Source organism: Phyllostomus hastatus, unplaced genomic scaffold, assembly GCF_019186645.2.
Source record: "Phyllostomus hastatus isolate PE091 unplaced genomic scaffold, TTU_PhHast_1.1 phas_contig_196, whole genome shotgun sequence".
NCBI classification, from domain to species: domain Eukaryota; kingdom Metazoa; phylum Chordata; class Mammalia; order Chiroptera; family Phyllostomidae; genus Phyllostomus; species Phyllostomus hastatus.
Window position 1 is genome coordinate 17,774,141 of NW_025333709.1, and position 25,803 is coordinate 17,799,943.

The 25,803-nt window shown below is 36.9% G+C and overlaps 1 pseudogene; it reads right to left on the reverse strand.

Moving 5' to 3' along the window:
• Positions 1-18,789: 18,789 nt before the first annotated feature.
• On the reverse strand, positions 18,790-20,745 carry LOC123815954 (annotated as a pseudogene).
• Between the last annotated feature and the right edge of the window lie 5,058 nt (positions 20,746-25,803).

Here is a 25,803-nt window from a genome sequence, read left to right on the forward strand (position 1 = left end):
TTTGAAAAGGAAGTCATTCAATATCAACCACATGACACCTGGACATCACAGAAGATGGCAGAGTAGGACGCTACAAGGGTTAGTCCCTCCTCTGAGATAATGATTAAGGCACCAAGACTGTTTAAAGAAACTCTATTTGGAACTCTAGAATCTAGCAACATACAGAATGCAGGGGAGTGTATCATGAAAACAAAGACTCCTATATTTTAGTGAATTCTGAGTTTCTTTTTGCAGCTTCTGTCTCCTAGCCCCTTAGCTTTGTGGGTACATCTGGCCACAAACCTGGTATGATTTCCAGGTGCCATATGGGAAATTAGGATCTCCTTTTCCAAAAATATGGCTTTTACCTTTTGACTATTGCTATTGATTGCTGAGTATCTGGCACAGAGGCAGGCCATTTATTTAACCAACATGGGTTGAAGGTACCATTGGTGGGAGAACACTTAAAGGAGGTAAACTTATTTTTTTTCTTTTTGTTAAAACCAGGTATTTAAGGAAATCTCTTGTAGGTTACTACCTTACTAGGGATGTAATGGAAAAGAGACTGTTGTGACCACACAAAACAGGGACTATAGTCTTTGGGCATTTTGGAAAAGTCACTGAACAATGGATGAAAGCAGCCTTCGTTAGGTAACAGGGGCAATCCCGGGACGAGAGAAGAGGTGCTGCCCATAGGTGCCACATTATACTATTCAAAGTACCTGGTTCTCAACAACAACAAAATACAAAGCATACCAAAAAAAATATGGAAGTATGGCCCAATCACAGGATAAAAAGAAATTGATAGGAACAAAGAAAGCAGGAAAAAAAGGGAGGGAGGGAGGGAGGAAAGAAGAAAGAGAGATGAAGGGAGGGAGGAAGAGGAAGGGAGGGAAGACTATGAAGCACTAAGTTCAATTTTGAATAGGGAAAGTATACTCGTGAATGTTTGTGGTTAGAATTTGGTCCTGACTATAAAAATGTATAGATTCTGTTCCTTGTTTTGCTGCTGACTTACTCTCTGCCCTTGGCTTTCTCTAACTTCAGCAGGTCTTCTAATGCCTTTCATGGACGATGATCTCATCTGAAAAAAGATGATCGAGGTGGCATCATTTTCCTAGGTTCTAGTAGACACTTGGACAGCAGGAGCTATCAGCTTATGTGAAATATTGGAAGTCTCCTTTTCTGGGAATCATAGCAATTGACTGGTCAATTGATAAGAAAATAGTGTAAGGAAAATGGAAAGAAACAGTGTGTGCCTTTGGGAAATAGATTGATGGCCGTGGCAGACCTTTGAGGTTTATTCTGTTCATTGTTTTATTAGTGCTACAATTTTAACACAGTTTTTTTTTCTTTTTAAAAAGGGTATCCCATTTTTAAATAATTTGAAAAAAATCATCTGATACTTTCTGCAGAAACCTATCTTTCCAAATGCGTAGCTCACACTGTGATATTCTTTCTTCATGAACAGCCACTGTCCTCAGTTTCTTGTATGCTGCTATGAGTGCCACCCATCCCGTTTCCTAGGAGTTTGTATCTAAATTTTCTCTCCTGTGTGTTGCACTCAATATTCCATCCTCAACCTTTGCAGTGTGTGCGTCTGTGTGCTGTCAAATGTATCACATCCCACCTCCTATATATTTTATGATGCCAATTATTTACGCGATCAAATGGAATGTCATACATTTTAACATGAATTCAAAATCAAGAATTTAAAAGGAAGATTATACAATGCTATGGGGCACAGTGTTTCTTGAATAAACATGAGTAGTAAATATTCCAGGACACAATGTATTTCTTGAATAAACAAATTGTCATGCCTATTTTGGGGAAATGAAGCCTAACTTCAAATTATTTGTGACTATATAAGAAGAAAATTCTCAAAATGTACTTCATTTTATTACAACAAAAATGTCATTGTTTTCATGAATAGTTTCTCCTAAATTAAATTTCAACATGATTAGTTATGAACCCTGAGAGGACTTTTTTTGAAAAAAGTCAAACTTACTTGGAAATAAATAAGGTTGTAAGGATCCTAGTGTGAAAACTGTTAAAGATGCTTACTGTCTGTTAATCTTTTGAATTTACATGATTTTTAAATATTGTGTTGAACAGTTATTTTTAAATGAAAAGCCTTTTTGATTTAAAAAAGTATTACTTTAAAAGCTTTAAAATGGACTAATTATATCTTTTTATAAAGGAATTATAGTCTTCTGACATTTATATTTAAATAATTAGCATTTGAATGCGGTGCCATTTTTGTTACCTATATAGAAAGAAAAATATCTGTTTTAATAAGAAAATATATTTCTGCATTATCATTAATTTTAAAATACTATTTCTGATCAAAGCATAAACTCACGTGTGGATTTAAATACAATTAGTAGGAACAATTTAAAAGCAGTTGAATGAAATAGTGCAGAATTTTCAATGCAGTAGAGCATGAAAATGTAGCATGAATATGTAACATTTTTATATCTACAATACATCAGTCCAGAAATATTTCTTGAGCATTGAGATGGTTATTTTTATGTGTCGACTTGGAGGTTGTTTGAGATGAAATTCACATCACATTTCAATTAGCGGATTGGGGGTAAAGCAGACTGCCCTCTATAATGTGGGTAGGCTTCATCCAATCAATTGACGGTTTCCATGAAACAAAAAGATCTTCCTTTCACAGAAAAAAAGAATTCTCTGGTAGGACAGCATTCAGTCATCGTCAGCCCCATTAGCCCTCCTGGGTGTCCAGCCTGCCAGCCCACACAGCAGATTGGGTCTGTGATCAGGTAAGCCAATTATTTTTCTGCATACACACATCCCGCTGGCTGTTGTCTGGAGAACCCTAACTAGTCCAAATGTTGATTGTATTATATTTTAAGTACTATTTGGCATTTTAGGAGATTGGCCAGGAAGAGATACGGTGAGCATCATTATGCCTATGCTTTGAACTATGGGATACATTGTTTTCAATTTTTCAAAATAAAAATTCCTGTTGCTAGGTACAGATTCAAACAAAGTACCTGAGAAAATGTTAAAAACATACAGCAACACATTCAGATTTATTCTCCTCGTATTTACAACACTTCTCAGCAATCAGTAGAATATCCTATTTCAGCTCTCTGCCCACCACTTTGCTCCTTTCCATGAGATATGCCATCTGCTGGGCTCCTGGGTCAGCAGAACTCTCTGTCAATCAAAGAGCTGCACAGGCCTACATCGTGAAGACCAGGACAAACCGACAGAAGGCCTCCTCTCCACCACTCAAAAACGCTGTCTCTGAGCTCACATTTGGAGTGCCTCTGAATTTATTTCAATTCACCTGGAGGTGAATTGAATTAGTTCAATTCATCTGAATTTATATTCATCATCAATATTAGCTCAGATGAACTGGTAAAACTGAAAGTGTGTAAAATTATAATATTTTGCTTGTAAAAGCATTCCCTTTATTCCCAGATTCTAAAGCATGTCCCTTTTGTGAGAATGGGAACTTTCAAGCAAATTATTTTGAGAGAGAAATGTGCAAGAGCCCACACAACCACATTTCACATCCCAAGAGAGATGTTCCTTGACTCCTAGTAAGCAAAATTCACATTTCTCTTTCACAGCTTTGTCCCCATTTTGTTTTATTTTTCTTTCTAGCACTCACTGCTCTTTGACATTATGTATTTCATTTATTTATTGATTTAATTACTATATCTTTCTCCAGAATCTAAGCTTTGTACAGAAAGGAGCTTTGTTTGTTTTCTACTCAAATTCCAATTTCTACAACAACTAGTACATGGTAAATAAATGTTTCTTAAATATTCTTTAATGGAGAGATTAACAGATAAATAAACTATGTTTGGAATATTTTTTTTCTCCTATGGATAACAGTTTCCAACTGCATCCTCTCAAGCATAAAGACTCTTTTTCACATTTCTAGTCAAAGTTAAAATAAGATATATTTTCTTTAATTAATGAATACTCAAACTTCTTTGTGGATATATCCCAACTAATAAATAGTGAAATGTGCAAAAGTTTCAAATAATGAAAAAAAATTTATGCAGTTTGTTTAATAAAATGTCCTTACCTTGTACATTCATTATGTGATACCATGTGGTACCATATGTTGTACCTGGAATCATTTAACATAACCTCATTATTAGGAAAACCTCATGTATTTGGTAGCTGGATATAATTAATTAGCAATAACAGAATAGCTACAGCTCAACCACCTACTGCTACACAAATCAATGTCTAAAAAGAGGGGATATCACTGACCATCCCCCCTCCTCACGAGGTTGTCCCTACTTCAGAAATAACCCTGACCTCTTATAATGCATCATCATTCATCGTCTCAACAAGGAACAGTGGATATTGTGCTCATGCGGTGGGTGATGCAAACATATGTAAGAAGTGCTCCCTGGCCTTTGAAGATCACAATTTGTATTTCAAAAGTATTAAAATATTTACAGCCTATATAACAGCAAAAGATGCACATAATTTTATTTACCCTATAGCTCAGATATGCTTAGTAATTAATAACTCTTAATACATGGTTTGCCAAACCACTTTTGACTCTCCTTAGTGTTATTTCAAAGTGTTGAAATTTATGTGAGTATTCTTTCAATATCTTTGTCAAGTTTTTGTTCTATATAGTATCATGGGCAACCCACCACTGTTAATATGTGAGTAATCCTAGGCCTTTGCTTTCTCCTAGTCAAGAAAGAGAAAACAGTTTCCTCCTGCTCAGTTGCTCTCTCCCTTCCCATCTCTACATTTCGTAGCATTCCTGATGGCGGTGCATGTTTGGGGATGAGAGAGAAAAGAATGAGTTTATTCTGTCCCAGCATGAAACACTTGTCTACATCATTATATTGCTAGTGATGAAGCCTCTCACTCACACTTTACAAAGATGAACATTTTAAAAATCTCAGTAACACAAAGCGATTGTAAAAAAAAAAAGCAAGCAGTGTAAAGGTTTAGCTTAGTAGTGTCTACAAATGTTAATAGAATGAGACTTTTCTCTAGATGACTAGTATGTGGCCTCCTTTGCCCAGAAAGCTTTCTTTGGTACAAACACACCTTTAAAACAGACCTTTTCAACCTTCTTTCACTTGTATGTAATGAGTATTTTGTTACCAAGTCTCTGGTTTCAGGTTAAAACCTGCATGAGAACATCTTGAGAATATAGTGTTTTTAGTTAAATACTGCAATTATTTTCAACAAAGATTTAAAGAAATTAGCATGCATACTCTGTATTTTTATGAGAATATATTCTCGCAGTTGATTTTGTCATATGCTAATATTAAACATGCATTGTAGAAATAAAAATGTTTATGAATTTTAGGTATTGTCTAAAAGTGGAGGTCTGAACTACATTCTCAAAAACACTGCTTCTTGTCGATTAAATGGTCCTATAGTAAAACATTTAATTCATTAGCATTTAAGCAAACTTGTAAAATATATATCTTTTCTGTATAGCATTATCTTGATTACAAATACTAAAAATGTTTTAATGTGCTACTCAAAATACAATTCTGATGGCTTTAACATGCATCATATAAGTTTCTGCATATAGTTACCTCCATACATTTTATTTACCTCCATTTACTATTAAAATCAGTTTACCTTTCCTAAATTTATAAATATGCAGGCAGGCAGAGGACCCAGAAATTCATGGAAGAGTTTTCCCAGAGTTAAAACCAGACTAAAGTAGATCATTGCAGCCAAATTCTCTATGGATAATTAAGAATGGACAAGATGTCAAGCACAATAAAGGAAATCAATATAAGAAGCCATTTCCATTTAAATGAGTTGTTTTCTTTTTTAATGGGAGGAGATAATAATGATGATGACAGTAATGATAATGGTAATAATCACGCTATTAGTGGCAACTACCATTGAGTTGAATGATTATCATGTGCCAGGTACTTAGCTACCCACTTTACACACATTATCTTACTCAATTCTCACTAGATTCCTACATGTATGTATAATACCCCCTATTAAGATAAAATGAATCTATGCTTAAGTATATTAAGATTTATTTCTGAGGTAATGTATTTAGTTACAACAAAGCTAAGGTTCACACACAGGGCTCCATGAGTCTAGACACCACACTTCAGTGACCATACAGTAACAAGTGGTGCTGAAATTCAAGTTCACCCAATATCTCATGTGCTATTTTTTTTTATTGTTTGCTTATTTCTCTGTGTCTGATACCAGACCACAGTGGTGCAGCTGTAGTGTGGAAGAACTACGATTTTCAAGTTTTTTTTCTGATTACTTCAATTAAATCAAATTTGTAAAGATTCCATACTACTTTATTTTTAGCTTCTCAGGAATGCACTAGTTAAAAGATATTTCCCATGTCTGTGTTCATGTTTAATCCATTCCCCTGATATTCTTCCATGGGCAGAGAAGATGGATATGTGAACAAGTTTCTATAGGTCTGAAATGGCAGATAGAATTATTCCAGTCAAGTATAACCTACTCAGGGGTAATGTAAATCTTAAATCACCATTTGCTGAATCTGTTGAAATTCTGAGAATTTGGTCAATAGCTAGGTTAAATGGAAATGTTCCAATTATTCTTGCGTTTGTTTTGAAAAGTGTAGATTTTCTTAAACATAGGTTAATGCATCATTTGTGTAATTTTGACAGTACAAATTAGTTCTCTGGACATTTGGTGCAGCAGGAGTGCTCTCACTAAAGCATAAGTGTGATTATATGAATCCCCAACTTAAAATACTGAAGTGCCTTTATATTGGTTGTAAAATATAATCCAAGACTTTTATCATTGTTTATGTCACCCTGTATTAGTCAACAAACACTTATTGATAGCTACTGCATTAATTGTCATGGTTTAAGGCACAGATATTTATTGACTTTACAAAAGAAATGTAGGACTAGGTCGTTAGGCTGGTGCCATGGCTCAATGTCATTATCAGACATGATCTCAGATTCTTACCATCTTTCAGCCTTATTGGTCACAGTATAGTCTTCTGTCCCCACGTTTATCACCTCATGGTCACGAGATGACTATTTTTCTCCAGGCTTAGGACTCCATAAGAGTAGAACAGGGGGAGAAAAGGAGAAAAGGTACAGGAGGGAAAAGCTGTACCTGTAGCAGGAAAACAATATAAACAGACTACATAGCAGAGGTAGGATTATTTCATTAGCCATCTCTAGTGTTGAATGGCGGAGGGGTTGGGAAAGGGACTTTTAGTTAAACACTCTGGGAACAAAAAAATATGATTAAGGTTTTATCTTTAAGGAAACATAACCAAACACATTGAGTTGGCATCTAACAGTGCCTAAGAGGTAGGGGGAAATGTGCAGGTCCTTCCAAATTATTGCATTGCTCCTGCTTAGAGGCCTTTCCATAACCCAGCCTATTTCAACTATTGTATCTCTTGTCCTGACAGACCTCTGTAATCCACTCAAACTGAACAACTAATTTCTTGAACTGTCTGCGTACTTTCCCTGTACATTTGCAGTTGCTGTAACTTTGACTTGCAAGGCACTGTCTCCTTGCGATGTCTGCTGAGTTTCTGCTCTACCTAGGAGTCAGTGCAACCATCTTCTACTGTATCAAGCATTTTCATACTCTTTCTCTTGAATGCCCAATCAAATGTCATTCCTCAGTGTCACATTATACTGTAACATTCACATAAGCTTACATTATTATGAACAAGTAAGTAATAGATATGGGAATTCAGACTTTATTCAATTCGTAGTCACAGGAAAGAATTGACAAAACTTGCTTGCAAATTTTTAATGTGATATGTGACATACACTGTTGACCATTTGAAAGTTTAGCCAAATTTTTCTTATAGCCACAAGGCCATGTGTAAAATTCTGTGCTCCACTTTAATCTTAATAAAAAGAAAATGTTTTTTTCCTGGCTAACTTATTAAATATCAGCTACTGTAGAAGAGATAATAGTGGAGATGGAAATAAGTAATCTTCTGGATGTCTTCATGTGCTGTCCTGATATCATGAGTTAGTGACCAAGTACTATTGGGTAACTGTCTGTCATTTTGAATATATCAGTCTATAAATAACATTGGTATAGTACTTTAGTGTTTTTAATTTACTTCTATATACTATCTTACTTTATCTTTGAAACAATATAGTAAGGTGGATATGGTAAAAATTATTATATCTCTTTTACAGAATAAAATTATGTGGTTCAGAAAGATTTATGGATATGTCAAAAACTTAGTGAGTGGTAAAACTGGAAAGTAAATGCAATTTTTTTTAATTTCAAATTTGATATCTAGTTTCCTCTACAGAGATGAGCAAAAATAGGTTTCCATATTTTAGTACACAAAACAGCTTATTCTTATATTATTTATTAATTACTGTATTGTTTTCCATGTTAACAGCTATAAACTTACTTTTGTACACCCCTGTATAATCCTATTGTTTTAAATAATTTTACAAAAATTATGTATTTTGCTGTCCTGAGTGCTTTGCATTCATGTTTATTAATAATTAATGTAACTAAAGTATAATTATTTTTAAGTGCTATATAAACCCTAAATGCCATGAACGAAACTTACTTTCTACGTTTCACATATTATTTGCTCAGTCCTTGGTATGGTAACCAACTTGTCCAAGTTTGCCAGAGATTTTTCTGCTTTTAAAATTCAGTATCCCAAGTTTCAGTAACCTCCTCAGTCCAGAGAAAGTATCAGAGCATTTGGTTACTCTCTTGGTACTCCAGAAAACATAAACTGTGAAGCTCTTGATTCTTTGGAGCAGCCTTAATTGGAACCCCAGGTACTTCAGCCAGTAGTTTTGTAAGGGATCTTGAATGAGGGAGACCTGTGTATGCAACTCAACAAGGAGCTCACCTAGCATGTCTCATGAGTCACACAACTGTAGCAGATATTTATATTCTGTGAACTGTTACATTTTAGTTCATTTCATATTTCTTCTTATCAAAGTATCATAGAATTTGGTTTGTACTTACCCCTCAAAGACAAAGAGTTTTCCTATAATTTTGAAATAATTTTATAACTTGTCCAAGTATTGTTAACTTTTTCCTTTGAGAACAAAACTATTTTAACATAAATGTTTTTAAAAAAATAGTGTATGTTCATTTGAAATGGTAAACTGTGTCAATATAGGGATTACATTTTACCTATTACTATGAAACGATAAAGTATTACCAACTCTTTTACAGAGTGAACATATTGATTATAACAAAAGGACAAGACAGAATTGCAAAATGGATGCTCACAGATAAAGTAAACAGTTTTTATTCCAATAAAATAAACTATAAACATTTGTATTAATGTCTACTGAAGAGAAGACTTCTTAATCCGTAAAATGCAATCACAGTTGACCAGTGCTCTTTCAGCAATATCTAAGGAAGTCATAATTGTAAAGGCATTTTATAGTTATGGAAGCAACAAGGATATGGTAAGAGAGAATTCCAAAGAGGACAAAACCTTCTTATTATGAGTAAAAATAATCAGCAATTTCCTTGGTGATTTAGTTCCTTATTTTGTAGGAAGTCTGAGTATCCGTCCAGATCCAGGAATATTCAATGGGGGACTGAAAACCAGCAGAGACTTTAGTGGCGGAGTGGAGGTGAATTCTTGAGTGATGGGATAAAAACTAGAGAATCTTCCAAGAGCTGTTAAATCATGGAATCTTTGCTGAGTTCTAAAGCTTCAGTGGAGGTTAGGGCTCTGAGTTAAAGACTTATACATGACAAAGTGAAATACATCACAGTCTTATATTTATGAGACAAAGTTCTGATGAAGTGTAGGAGCTGTCTCAAAAATTTGGCCAGTTTCCCCTCAAAACATTTGCTAGGTATTAAAAAATATGGGATGCAGGAAAGATAAAACCATCTCAAGAAGAGAAATAAATTTCCCACAGGCTTCTGGGATAAAGAAAGTATAGAACCACCCAATTCTCAATCAAACCAGTGAAAAAGACACACTCATAACTCAGTAGTGAAACAAAATCAGTTCATCTTTTTAAAAACACGTTTACTGCTTTTTTTTTAGAGAGAGAGGAAGAGAGAGAGAGAGAGAGAGAAATGGATGTGACAGAGAAACACCAATCTGTCGCTTCCTGTATGCACCCCAGGACAGGGATCTAACTGTCAATCAAGGTATGCCCTCTGATGGGAAATGAACCTGAAGCCTTTCCTGTGTACAGGATGATGCTCCAAACAGTTGAGCCACACTGGCCCGAGCAAAATCATTTCCTTAAAATGGTGAACGCAGCCTAATCTGGCTCAATCCTTGATTGAATGCATGATATTAACAATAGTAATCTGGCTAAAATTTAAAAAAAAACAGAATTCTTCCTGGTTAAAAAAGTATATCTGGGTTTCCACAGTTGCTTTATACATAATAACCTGAAGATAAGTTTAAAAATATCTGAGCTATGTGAAGACAGAGGAAATGTGACTGAACTAGAATAAAGAGCATTAAAAAGAATAAATGCATGGGTATATGTGAAAGAACATTGGCTGTTTAAAATAACAAAATTAATAATATCTGGGGTGTTAGGATTAATGGCAAAATAAATTATGTGGCAACAAAAGCATAAATTATAGAAGGGTGCAAATAGCAGCATGCTCTTAAGAAACAGTATTTTTTAACAGACCTGGTTATAGCATTTCTGAGTCCATTCATGACCACCATTAGCTGACTTTACCTCATATTTACCTGATAGTTTGGCAAAGGGTAGAACTATAGGTAAGTAATAATTTCCTCTGACTTTTAGAAAACACTGATCTAGTCTTTTGATAAGAAAAAAGCCTGAGCTCTATGTAAATCTCCTTATACTGTTGATAACTTGATTCCTTCATTTTAAAATTTTATAAACCCCTCTTTATCTGGTGAGTTCTGATATTTCCTTAATATGTCTGTGCATGTATGTATTTGTGTATATACATTTAAAAAGATCCATTGTGTGTGTATGTGTGTATGTATATCTACATCTATAGATAGATGATAGATAGATGGATGATAGGTAGATAGATAGATAGAGAGATAGAGAGATAGAGAGATAGAGAGATAGATAGATAGATATCTCCAGAGAAAGTCCAGCCATTGTTAGTATAAAAAGCATGGTTTGTGCAACATCCATGTAACCTGGCAGCCAAGGAAAGTGGATAGTCAGTGGGGATGGTAGTCGCTGTTCAGTGAGCATGTGTACTATGTGGCTCTCGCACTCAAAAATGACTGAGTGAGTAAAGCAACGAATCTGCATCAAATTTTGCATTTAACTTGAACATTCCTTCATGAAAACTATTTGGATGATTCAGAGGGCTACAGCTATGGGCAACTAGTGATTGACAGTTTCACCACCACAATATGCCACTCATGCACCATGTCTCATGCAGAGTTTATTGGCAAAACATGAAATCCCCCAGGTGACTCAGCCTTCTTACAGCCCAGATTTGGCTCCCTATGACTTCTGACTTTTCCCAAAACTAAAATCACCTTTGAAAGGGAACAGATTTCAGATCATGAAAGAAATTCAGGAAAATATGATGGGGCAGCTGATGGTGACTGGGAGAACTATGTGAGGTGCCGAGGTGCCCACTTTGAAGGGGACTGAGGCAGCATTGTCCTGTGTACAATGTTTCTTGTACCTTGTGTCTTTTTCAATAAATGTCTTTATTTTTCATATTATATTGTGTACAGGATCTTTTAAATATACGTATCAATTCCCACCCCCAGAGTAGGAACTTTCTATCTGGAGTTAAGTATCTTTATTTAACTCTCAGAAATTTTCTTCTATTATCATTTTCCTCTCCATTTTGCCTTGCCAGTTCCATCAGCACCTCATTTTGGAGCATCTGGATTTAGGAGGGCGTGGTGGAGGTGAGAGAAGGTTACCAGGGGCATAAATGGTAATGGAAAAAATAAAATAAAAAAAATATTAAAAAATAACAAAAACTTTCTCATATGCTGAATTGCTTGGATCCCCTGCACTGTGTTTCTTGTCTCAATCTTCTACTGACTTGTTCTTCAGCTGCGCCCATGCTCCCAATCATCTCAGCTAGTGAAATTATGTTTTAATATGCTAAGCAAATGCATTTTTAATGATTAAGGGCTACAATTGTGCCTGTTTTATTGCACTTTATTTTTAAATATATAGCTGCAAAAATCCAATTAATATATCTATGGTCTTATTCATAGTAGAAATAATTCAACCCGAAGTCTAGTAGAAAGAAGGAGTATAGACATACTTTAAATACAAATACTGCCCTCACCCACATCTAAAACAATACCTGTGTCATAACTGAAGGAGGACTTGCCTCCCGGTGCGGACTGCAGCAGCGTGCGGACTGCAGCAGCGTGCAGCCTGCCAGGCTGCAAATGGCCCGTCAGTGATGGTTTGATTCACACAACATGGACAGCAGTGGTGATTGTAAGAGAATGACTGAAAAATGACTCCATCAAAAGCTATCAGTGTTGTGAAAACATTATAAATGTCATTGAACCAAGACAATTTACGACTAGCACGAGGTGTCACAGCAGGACATGCTGAAAGAAGCCCAAAAGGCACTGATGTAACAGACTGTGTCACTGGGACTTCCAAAGTGATACTGTGTCATTTCCTCTCCAATGCTGAGAATGCGACTACGGCAGTTGCCACACATCTTCAAGAAAACGTTTTTGAACATGGCTTCTGTAAATTAGAAAAGTTTTCTGTTAAATACACATTTAAAATTATGATATGTTTTAATATGTTTGACATATCCATCCTCCTCATTAAATATTATATATTATGACTTTCATTACTTGGGTTACCCATGTGATTTTTAATCCATGAAAAATGCTGTTATATATTTAATGATTTTTTAATTGGCTTCAACTACATGGACAGATATAGGTGTAACTTTGATGATATCGTTTTTAACTTTTAAATTGTGAAATTTCATATTAAAAAAACATGTTTCATCTTTCATATTTAAAAGAGAAAACATGTAATAGACACATAACACAGAAAATTCAAATGCCTGTGTCCTTCCTTTAACTTTCACAGGAAAGTCCATAGGAGTCTCTTGCTCAGGATCTCTCCAAGGAGGGGGTGCCCTGTGAAATGTGCGCACCAGCCTGATGGCACTGCCCCAGGTCTTCTTCCCTCTTCCTGCTTAGAGATACCCAGACACGCTGTTAACATGAGGATAGGGAGGAAACTAATGCATAGACTTTGGTCAGGACAGTAGCCATTGGTTTTGTGGCTGCCTACCTCCCACCTTTTTATTATATGAATAAAATAAGCACATTGTTTATGTGTTTTTAACTACATATGTCAAGTGTTCTGTTATTTTCAACTCAAATCTTGCTTAACTGACATGAAAGAATAGATTTTCAGACAAAATTAGAATTATAATATCAAAGCTTCATTAATTTCTTACATATTCTCTTTTCTTTGAAACATGAGTTCCTACCAACTCCCATTCCTCATTATTTTTTTAATTAATTTTTCTTCAAATAAAGGAAAGGGGTGCACATTTTGTGGGGGCTGAGTACACTTGCCTCTTATAGTTGAGCCTTGATTGCTGTTGGCAGGTCAATGGGAGGGATTTACACAGGCCAGTCAGCTGCAAGGACTGGATTTGTCCAGTGACCACCAGTCTCTGCTCTCTGTGGAGGATCAGCTGTACAGGGACAGGATGGTGGTGCTCTGAGATGGTCTGTAGCTGTCCACTGGGTGTGTGGGCTCTGGGGTTTCCCTGGTGGTGCAAGCCAAGGTCAGTTGCAACCTGTGCTCTGCCTGTGGCCACCCTGCATGAGCTATAAAGCAATCTGAGACGGCTGCTACTTTGCTGGGCTTGGAGGTTCCCATTCAAAAAAAACCTGTGAATCAAAAAACAGCTGGCTACTGCTAGCACTGGACCTGGGGCCACTTAGCAAGTGGTATCGGGACTGGGAGCTGACTGAGGCTGACTGGTGCTTGTTTGAGAGGATTTAAAAAGTTGGAAGCACAAGCCAGGACCACACAATCATATGGAAGAGTCACTGTTAACAGCTTTGGTGGGCCTGTATGTTGGGTGAGATGCAGTCTCAGGTGATCTGGGCAAATAGTATTAGCCAGGTGGATGGAGCAAAGCTATAATTTGGAACCCAAGGGCACGTAAAGAGTTTTCCAGACAAGAAAACACTAAAGGAGTTTATCATCACCAAACCATTTTATATGAAATGTTAAAGGGACTTATTTAAGAAAAAGAAGATCAAAACTATGAACAATAAAATGGCAATAAATACATATCTATGAACAATTGAATCTAAAAACCAAACTAAGCAAACAAGAACAGGGACAGAATCATGGATACAGGGAGTGTTTTGTTGATCCTCACATGGAGGGTGGTGTGGGTGAATGGGTGAAGAGGTGAATGCAGATTAAGAAGTACAAATAGGTGGTTACAGAATAGCCATGAGGATATAAAGTACAGTATAGGAAAGGAAGTAGCCAATGAACTTACATGCATGACCCATGGACATGAACAATGGAGTAGGGATTGTCTCAGGAAGTTGGGGGTGCTAGGTAGAGTGAGGAGAATGGGGGAAATTTGAGACAACTGTAATAGCATAACCAATAAAATATAATTAACAAAATAAAAGGAAGATTTCCAGTCAAGATGATGGTGCAGGTACATAAGTCTCACCTCTTCATGAAACCACATCAAAATTACAACTAAACTATAGAACACCCATCATTCACAAGTGTCAGAAATCTAGTTGAATGGAAGTTCTACAACTAGAAATTAAAGGAGAAACCACAACAAGACTGGTAGGAGGGGCAGAGTCATGGAACCTGCTGGCCCCACACCCATGTATGGTAGATAAAAACTGAGAGGAATATATCAGGAGCAAGGGGTCCCAACCTCACATTAGGGTCCCAGCCCAGGGTTCGTTCCAGTGACAGGAAAAGACTCATAATTTCTGTCTGTAAAAACCAGTGGGGATTGTGGATGCAGAAGACAGAAACTGCTGGAGTCTCAAGTAGTTCCGCTCAAAGGACCCATGAACAGACTTACTTGAACTAGCCTCTTCTGAGTTCCAGCACCAGGGCAGCCGATTGAGATGCATTAGAGACATCTGGGGAGGAACTGAATTGTCCAGCATTAGGCACCAGGGAAACAGCTGGGGGCAGATTTATCCCTAAAAGAAGTGCTGGCAAGAGGTCATTGTTCTTGTCTGAGACCTCCCTGCAAAGAGCCACAGAGCCCACCCGTGAGCACCATATCTGAGATTCCATCAACCACGCTCACACTGTTTGCCTCACCCTAGTAATTCCTTGAGGCCCTGCCCCACCCAATTTTGGGGCCCACCCAAGCTATTTCCAGCAGCTTTTCTGTATGAATGGCTCATTTTGGCCTGTGCTTCAGATTTTCCTGAATTCTCTCAAACAAGCAGCATGTGGCTTCAGCTAACCCCCCCTAGGCAACTCTTGCTAAGTTGCCCCAGGCCCAGCACTAGCAGCAGCAGGCCTTGAGTCACAGCTTGGCCTCACCTGGCCACACCCAAGCCCAACACAAGCAGCAGCCATCTGCAGATCACTACATAGCTTATGCTGTGTGACTCTGGACAGAACATACTTGCTAGCTGACCTTGGTCATGCTGACAGCAGTCAAGACTACACTACAACAGGAGGGTGTCCACAGCCCACACAGTGGATGCACCTTGAGCACCCAGCTTGGGTAACAGGGGAGGCTGTGCCACTGAACTTCACAGCACACCCACTGCGTTAGCTCACTCACCAAGCCTGGGAGATGTAGCAGCTCCACCTAATACATAGAGACAAACACAGGGAGGCTGCCAGAATGAAGAGACAAAGAAACATGGCTAAAAGAAAGAAACATGGCTGAAAAGAAAGAACAAAGCACAGAGTACAAAGAACAGAATACATCTGTATTTCAGGAATTTTTTTTTCTATTATACCTAAATACTCTTGTCCCAATTTGTACTTATCTTCTTCAGAAACCACGATTTGCTTATGTTACTGTTCTTTATAAACTTCCATATTTCAACACTTCTGAAAAATCAGCTATTGATCATGCCAGTTTCATACATTTCAATACTTTGTTAGCCGTCATGAGATAACCACTTCCCTGTGAGGACTGGAGCTGCACCCGTTTTTATAAGCCTTCGTTCCAATACGGTGCTCTTCGCTGTTACGTTGTTCTTGTTCATTATTTTTCTTCTACCTCCTCCTCAACACTCACATTCCTGTAATCTCTGCTTCAACCCTCTTTGATAATTTTTGAGCTCTTTATCAAGACCATCTGAAGCTGTGTTTATTGCATGCATTAATCTGTTTTCTTAGATAAATTCCTTTCTGATGTAGTGTCTTCATTTGCTTTTGCTTTGTGCGATTTCCTTTTCCAATAGACACATTATAGCCTTTCTATTTATCACACATGTAACCACTTGTGGACAATGAGTATGGAAATGAGAGACTGAAGTGGGATGAGGCAGCTCTTAGCCTCAGTTTTGGTAGGTGGTAGCAAACATCCTTTGCCAACGTATTTGTTTTGTTCAAGGAAAAATGTTTCTGCATTTTTGTTGTTTAAAATCTGTGAAACACAGCATGGTCCTTTACATTCCAGGCTCTCTGTGTTGGTATACTGTGTCTTCTTGGCTTCTTACCCTCCATCCACCAGCCTTGAATCTGGCCGTCTTCCTCAGCAGAGACTGCATTTGTAAAGTTTGTCAATTCGAATTTTCATTGAACTCCACTTCCCAGGTCATTCTGCAAATCTTAGCTAGGTCATTCCAAAAATGTATTGTCAACTACGTATCTGTTTTAGAACTATCATATTTAGTTTGGGGGTGAAGGAAATTTATTTTTTGTTCAGTTTTTGAAGAGTTAAAAGCTACGGAGAACCCGCAGAGATAAATGCACTAAATTTAGGGTAGACACTAGACTTCACCATGTAAGTTAGAATATGGCAATTATCTGCCTTTTTAAAACAATATCTTTGTACCCTTTTCTGAATTACAGGCTGGATGTCTAAAGAAAAGAGATCATGCAAACCTTTAAACTTCCTGTTGAAAGTCCTTCCTGGTTTAGAACTTGTATACTTACTTCTGATGGTTCTATTGAAAGTGAATGAGGGTTTGAGGCGGGTAAAGCAGCCACTGAGAGAGCATCTCTTCTCTGTGCAAGTTTCCCTAGGTGCACTTGCTGAACTTTGGCAGAGGAAATACCTCTGCCACATTCCTACATCGGTGGAGCTCTGATCTTCACTGCCTGTTGGACAGGTAAATAAACTAAATAGACAGAGAGTAACAACAGGGCAGGGAATATTTGGACATTCCTTGGGAATTTGATGAAAATTGTTTGAAATATAAAAATAATGTGATGCTTAGCAACTCTCTAGCTCCATAACACTTTAAAAACTATCCCAATGGTTGACCTATACCTAGAGCATGTTTTATTTTGTATTTATTATTTTTGTGAGAAAAAATTTTACATATGAACATCTGAAGCACTCTGAAAGTCAGAAGCTCCAATTAGGTGCAACAGACATGGATATAATGCTAAGAAACTCTAGTCTTTTCCATAAATTTAATAAGATTTAAGCTTGAGAGCATAATAATCTTTTTTTATTATTTTATTATTGTTCATGTACAGTTGTCTGCATTTACCCCCCACCCCAGCCATCCTCAACTCCCTCCCCTGACTCCACCCCCCTCGGTTTTGTCCATGTGTCCTTTATAGTTTTTCCTGAAAACCCTTCGCATTTTCCCACCATTATCCCCTCCCACCTCCCCTCTGGTTACTGTCAGATTGTTCTTCATTTCAATGTCCTGGGTATATTTTGCTTGCTTGTTTGTTTTGTTGATGAGGTTCCACTTAAAGGCGAGATCATAAGGTATTTGTCTTTTACCACCTGGCTTATTTCACTTAGCATAATGCTCTCCAGTTCCATCCATGCTGTTGCAAAGAGTAGGAGCTCAATAATCTTTAGAGCAATAATCCTCAACTTTCCATATGACCCCGTATATTGTTAAATAAGCAAGGCTAAGAATGAGCTATAGATTTTTTGTTTTTTAATATTATGTTGAGTGGCATAACAATTGTATGAAGTAATTTGAACAAAGATATACAAGCTTGAAAAATACCACTTCACATGGGTAAAACAGTGATGCTGTGGCCAGCCCATATGGCCCAGAGTTTCATGAAGATGACTAGATTTTCTAGCAGGCATGTCCAACCCGCAGCCCACGGGCCACATGCAGCCCAGGATGACTATGGCTATGGCACAATACAAAAGTGTAAATTTACTAAAACCTTTTTTTTTTGGCTCATCAGGTTTTGTTAGTGTTTGTATATTTAATGTGTAGCCCAAGACAATTCTTCTTCCAGTGTGGCCTAGAGATGCCAAAAAGGTTGGAGAGCCCCCATAAGAAGTAGCTTTTCTCAGCTTACCCTATTTATAAGTTATTATTGTTCATTTTCTACTAAAACTTGTGGTATAACTAACTACTAGAAGAGGATTGCAATTCTGTTCTTATTAGAGTCAGCAGAGGAACCGACATTAAAAATCTAGGTCAAGAATCAATAGGGAGGGGAAAGAAGAATCTGTAGGGTGGGCGTCATTAGAAAACTGAGTTGTACAGAGGCTTAGGTTAAAACAGTTTTGAACAATTTGTGAGCTTTAAGGTGGTAACATCTTTTCAGAGATTGTAGCATGTGAAGAACCCACCCACACTACATATTGTGAACAAAGATGTTATTAAAAATATCTTTTAACTAAAGTGTGGAGAACAGTATAAAACATATTTAAAAGAAAAGATTAAGGAAAAAGGACAGCTTACAAGATATTAAACTATTAATGTGCAGCCAAACTGAGGCCCTTTCAAGTTTCCAAAACTTCTGCTTTATTCTCCTTTGGTTTGTGCTCATGTTTCTTCCTTTGCTCTGCGCCCTGGTCTGGAGACCGGCTTGTTGCAAGATTTCCTGTGGAAGCTAACTCTGTTTTACATGCTCATTTGGAGATTTCTTTGCTTTACATTGTCCCCATGGTGTTAGATTTCTTTTGTGTGGCTCACATTGGAGGGAACCATACAAATTTGCTTAGAGATCATTTCCTATTGGAGACTGAAGTTTGTGCTGCTTCAGCTGTTAACTTGAATGAGGTAATAACCGCCCCCAAGTCCCCCTTTGTGGTCTGTAATGTCTTTCGTTCCAAGCACAGCCTGCCCTTTTGAGGTATTTCCAGATATGGTCACATGTGGAGGCTTCCTGGCCAGAGTCTTGGTCAGTGAAAGCTTGCACACATTATCTTTCATAGCAGCTGAAAACCTGGCATTGATTTTAGATGTGAAGAGAGTGGAGCACATGAGTGACCCCTTCATACACAAGGTGCTTGTGTTACAGCACAAAAGAGGGGGCCAAGGGCAGTCGAGGCAATATACTATTACCCCAAAGGAACCCCCCAGGTTCATTATATCCACCGCCAGAGGAAAGACATCTCTCAATGCCCGAGATTCGTGAAAAGGAAAGGAATTTATTATTCATTTGAAATAACACAAACTAAAGTTCCCCACAAATGCACACAGTCCTCCCAGCACCTTCCACATAGCAAAAGGGAGCACTTCCAAAGCCTTGTGGCCCCAACCAAGACACCAAAGCCACGTGGTCCTAAACAGATGTGTGGTCCCAAAAACAGAGACACCCAATGGTTGCTATGCCTCCATTTAAATCCCAGCGCTAATCTTCCTCTGCAGCCCCTTTGCGGCTCCTCTCACAATTGGCCGCAGCTGCCAGCATTCTGGGCGGGTGTGCCCTGTGGTGTGGAGCCAATTATCTCCAAGCTCTTCTGGACCCTATTACAAATCCCTGTTTGGGGCTCCCCTCTTGGCTGAACCCTGTTACACTTGGATCTGCAGTGCCCTGGGCCTGGCCTAGCGAGTCCTGCTGGCTTGTGGGAGTTCAAGCCACAGTGAGTCTGCCTTGGAGATCACCTGAAGTTGCCACCACTTCTTCAGTGCTGGACTGATTCAGCTCGGTGAATAAATTATGTTGTTCAAAATGTGTATTTTTTTCCTCTTAATATATCAATAATGCACTCCATTTCCATAACACAAGCTTCCTGAGGCTTCTTAAAGTTTGGACTATTGCTTACAATTCTTTAATCCCCCCCCATCCACCCAGATTTGGAAAACCCAGCATTGTAGATGGACTTCTTTTTATTTAGGATTTTATCTGTTTTATTTTTAGATATAGAGGAAGGAGCGAGAAAGAGAGGGGGAGAAACATCAATGTGTGGTTGCCTATTGAACACCTCCACTAGGGGACCCGGCCCACAGCCCAGTACGTGCTCTGACTGGGAATTGAACCAGCACTCTTGGATGCAGACCAGTGCTCACTCCACTGACCCACACCAGCCAGGTAGATGGCCTTCTTTCTGAAGGTACTTTTGAATCTCCATTACCATTGATTCCACTGTTTCCTGAGGACACTGCATTCTCATCTCCCTGGCTCTCATTGGTGGAGAAGGAACTACTGAGCATCCTGAGAACCTGGTGTGCCTGCTTTTCCTGCTTCTGGAGCTCTTTGGGATCCCTTGTTTTTATCTCTGCATGACCCTGCTGGGAGTCAGCATTCCTGTGGACAGTCCTGCATCTTCTCCTCGATTTGGCATGGCCAGCTTGTTCCCTCAGCTTGTTCCTGCTGTGTTCAGCAGCCTGCCTGCCCTCAGGTTAGCCTGAAGGCCCAGACTCGGCCAAGCTCCGAAGGTCATGTCCTTGGTGGTGTCCAGCTCCTTCAAGGAGGGGACGGTCATCGCGTCTGCAATCCAGGCAACCGTGCGGGGTGTCCTCCAGCCTTCCCTATGCTCTTCAAAACTCTGGTGCCCCGGGCATCTTTTATATTAATTAAATTCAAACTTGCGTCATAATTATGTGCATGTTTTTTAAAAAATTGCTACTATATAGTCAACTCCTTTAGGGCAAACATTGCTTGTTTGTTTTTAATTTAGCTTGTGTCATTCCCGTGAAAACTTCATCCAAATAATTACTCAATAAATACTTGATGAGTACCAGTTAAGAAGCCTGTGTTAAACTGCAGTTACAAATTATAACAGCATTTTAGTCACTTAACAGAAAAACATTTTTAAACCTAGCTCACGGCATAAAGGTAATGTTGGTCCTGGTGAGAGGAAGGCTGTCTGTCTACAGTGATGGACAGACCCCAGCTGATGGAGCCTCTGCCATCAGCTTATTCCTTGTGAGCCTGGTGACCGCCTTTCTCATTTCAGCAAGTGAAAAGAGGGCACAGTGCACTTGCTATTCTATCCTTTGCGCTTAGACTTTAGTGATGAGTACTTTCTGCCTGAGACTCATTGGCCAAAAGAAGTCACCTCACCTTTCCTGAATGCACAGGGGATGGAAAATGTGGGAAGTATACAACTATTTAGATAACAACAATTATCTTTTCTATGTGGGAAGGGATAAAGCTCAGTTAAATGTATATATGCAGTGTGTGTGTGTGTGTGTGTGTGTGTATAATAATTGTGCATTCATCAACAAATATATTCTGAAAACATTGTGTCATCTGATTAGTAATAAATTAGATACTAAAATATATAAGGTATACAATTTCACACATAGAGTTTTAATGCTAACTGTGGAAAATGCATAGTTATTAAATATCTTATCCTGTTAATTATCTTGTCATTTAGGTAGTTTGGGATATTTGGGAGAAGGGAGGTATAAAAATAAATAGACTTAATTTTAAATGTTGTTCCATTAGATAAGTTGTATGTACTTCTGTTTGACATGGTGAAGGCATTAATTCAAGCACATGCAAAATTCAGGAATTATACAAATGCTCTTCTCTAAGTACAAACAGATAGCTCATAGATTCTACTGTGGGTCTTTTTACCTCATATTACGGTTTGGGCTTCAGTTTATATCACTGTTTTGAATTGGAAATTAAAATATTAGATTAAAATTTCATATATTTCTTGATAAAATAGCTCAGAAAATCATATCTATATTTTATCAGTTCATAAAATAGATTATGGGGCAAGTAAAAATATTTTCAGCAGTGTGGAAATTCAAATCATTTTTCTTTCCTAATTGTATTAGTTTTTTCAAAAAAAGAATAAGGAAAAATATTTGCTGAAGCAAATAACTTATGATGTATTGTAGGAATACTTTCACCAAAGTCATCAAAAAGTTCAAGGACTCAGCAGAAATTTGAATGTCTAGGTACCTTTGTAGGTAGTGTATTAATAAATAGAAAATAAATAAAACTTTGTATTTTAGGTTTTAGTCCTGATACTTCCTAGTTTATGTTCTTACCTTATCAAGAACTAAAAAAGTTTCCAAAAGTAGATTTAGAAAGCACTAGAGATTAAGTTAATTGTGCTAAAGGTATAGATTAATTTAGAGATATTTTATGTTCTATGATATTATTTCTCCCCATCCAGGAATGTGGGATGGTCTTTCTTTTGTGTGGATTTGTTTTACATTTTAATAATGTGCTCTCAATTTGTCCATCTATGTTCTCTGTCTTCTATGTGAAATTTATAGACAAGTATTTCAAAACACTTCTTCATTTTGTTTTGTTGGATTTGTTGTTATTTTGAGTAGATTAATTTTTCCATTTACTTGTCTAGTTATTTACTTCTAAATTCAAGACAATCTACTTTTTGCAATCATTATTTTTTTAAAGATTTTTTTTTATTTATAGAGAGGGAAGGGAGGGGGAGAGAGAGAGAGAGAGAGAGAGAGAGAAACATCAATGTGCAGTTGCTGGGGGTCATGGCCTGCAACCCAGGCATGTACCCTGACTGGGAATTGAATGCAATCATTATTTTTATATCAAGTCATTTTTATCAAATTATTTTGCTTATCTCAATAGTTTGGGAAGAAAGATGGGGGTTGTACATATAAATCATACCATCACAAGGAAGCATAATTTTATCTCCTTTTTTCCACAATTTATATGATTACTTATTTCCTGTGTTCCAAAATTGGGTGAAAACTCAAAAAAAAATGTTACACAATGTAGTGAGTTGGGCTCCAATTGATTTTATTTTAAATAATTTAATTTAAATAGAATTTTATCATGTAGGGTAATGTTTGCTTGAGGATTTTGGTAAATAATTGTAAAAATGCTTTCTTCTACTTCTGTTATATCCATGGTTTTCAAAAGAAATACATTTTGATATTACCAAATGATTTATTGGAATCTAATAATATTTTTTTTCATATTTTTCTCTTAAAATGTGTGGTTACATATATGTGTGCATATATATGACAAAATTTCAGATATTAAATCATATTTTGATTAATTGCATAAACTCTGCTTAGTAATTATACATTATATTTTTGTGCACTGCTTACTTCTATTTGTTAATATTTTAATTAGTATATTTGCTTTTACTTTCATAAATAATTTATCTCTATCATTTCTCTGTGTCCCTGATTTCTTTTTTGAGACTGGATATTTATATAAAGCTGGCTTCCTAAATAAGCTTGAGAATCCATTGTCTCTTTTTACAGCATGAAATAGTTGAAACAAAATTGGTTAACTAAAATTTAGTAATCCAGATCCCTTTTTTCAGTAGCTTTTTCAACATAGCTTTTAAATACATTTTCTGTTCCTTTTATGAAATTTTATCTTTTCAAGTTGTCTACTTCTTGGGTTAATTTAGTAATTTGTATTTAGCAGAAATCATTTATTTCCTTTAAGTTCTAAAAAATGTGTTCTGTAGATTTTAATCTGGGAGATTGTACAAAGCTTAGATTTCTCCTATATATTTCATTAATTATCTTCTTTACTCCCCATTCATATGTTACTTTCTCCCTTTTAATTAATTTTATTAGACTTTTAAATATATGGGTTACTGAATGTTGGTGTTTTGACTACTATTCTTTTCTTTTTTATTAACTTTTATCATTATTAAATTCATCTTTCAATTTTTTTTTGGTTTGTTTTATTGTTCAATTACATTGTTCACTGTTGAATTTTATAAAAAGTAACCCTCTTAATTTTGGGCATTCATTATTTTATAATGATGGTATTTAAGACTATACTTTTATTTCAATATATAAGCATCATCCTGTAGGGTTTGATATGAAGTGTTTTCATATTTATTGTTTGCTATATGGTTTTTAATTTCCCATTGGATTATCTTATAGTTCCCCATATTATAGAAATGTTTCTGAATTCGAAAGTTGTTATGGTTTTTCAGTCACTAAGTTACTTAGTTCTACTTTTGTGGGTGATGACAGATATGGGGCCTAAAAATGGTCACTTTTAAGGAATTTATGAAGATTTATTTTATGAATTTAATTACGAATTTAGTACATGAGATATTTTGAAAGTTTTCCACAGACTTAATAAAGTATATGCCTTCTGTATGAGGTAGCCATAATTCTATATGTTCCTACTAAATTGGTTTTATTAATCACATTTTTGTACTATGTTACTATTTATTGTCCCTTGCATCACTGAAACTTCAAAGAGATTACTACCATTGTTCTTTTTATCAGGGGAATTTTCTTCCAATATCTTTTATGAACAGTTGCTCCCAACTATCTTTATCTTTTTTTCTTCTTACAACAAGCATAACCATGCATTCTTATTTGCCAAGCACAGTGGTTCCAGCAAATTTATTAATATGTCTCCCTTTTTGTTTGCAAAGTGTCCAGTTTTGATAATACATTATTGGGTTGGCCTACTTATAAATCTTACTATGCACATGTTCAAACCCTGGAATTATTCTCTAAAAACCTTGTCTCTTCTCATAATATTCATATGTAATTGATTAAATTATTGGCTCCAAAATTTCACAGTCCCCCTGGTATACACACCCTTTTTCATGTGACTGCAGTTGCCCCAGGAAAGTTGGAGTGAAATTCCCATCTCTTGACTTGGGGCTAAGCCATTTGAATTCTTTTAGCTAACGGGATATGTGCAGATATGACTGAAATCAAAACATGAATTGTGCACGAACAATGGGGCTTAGCCTCTTGTTCCTCTTCAATCATCATGAGACTATATTAAAGTTAGCACACTGGTCGCAGGAAAGTGAAGCACATCTGGATCAAATTTGGACCATTCTGTAATTTGCAGCCAAGTTCAAGGAGCCCTGCCCACATGAGTCAGTGACTCCCAAGTAACTGGCAATGTTTCAGCAGTAATAAACATCAGCAAAACTAGTGGACCTGCTCTTTATATTGTTCCTATGTATTCTAAGATATGTCTTCTATTTAATATTTACAGTTAAGTTTTTTCTCAACAGTAAACATCTTTGATTTCACCATTTAAAAAAAATTCTTAATTGAGAAACCACATTTCTTAAGCACTAGAAAGAGTTGTCTTACTGAGATACATATTTTCTGCCTATCCTATCTCTTTCAGTAAGCATGTTCTCTATCAGTTTTACCTAATTTCTAAATGCTAGTTCTTGAATGCTCTTAAAGAGTATGCTGTTTGTCTTTGTCAGCTTATTGGACTCATGCCTTAGTGATGGTAGATCTAGAAGTGTCAGAACATGAAATCTTGTCTTCACCTTTGGCTTAGTGTTGGGGGAGCAAGGGATTTGCAAGGGATGCCTGATGTGGCACCTGCAGAGGGTCCACCAATGCAGGAGTCTCCCATTGTATCCTAAGATTGAGTTCAGGTAGCCTTGAGATTATTTCATGATTGTCTTTTGGGACCTCAACATTAGACTTCATTACAGTTTGCACAAAAAGGTAATAATCCCACCTGGTTTACACCAGGGGACTCCCTCAGAACCCGAGGCTTTATTTGTCGTGAATGCCTTTAGACTCGAATACATATGCAATGCACAGATTGTCATGTTCCTCTTCACGAATTCTCACAT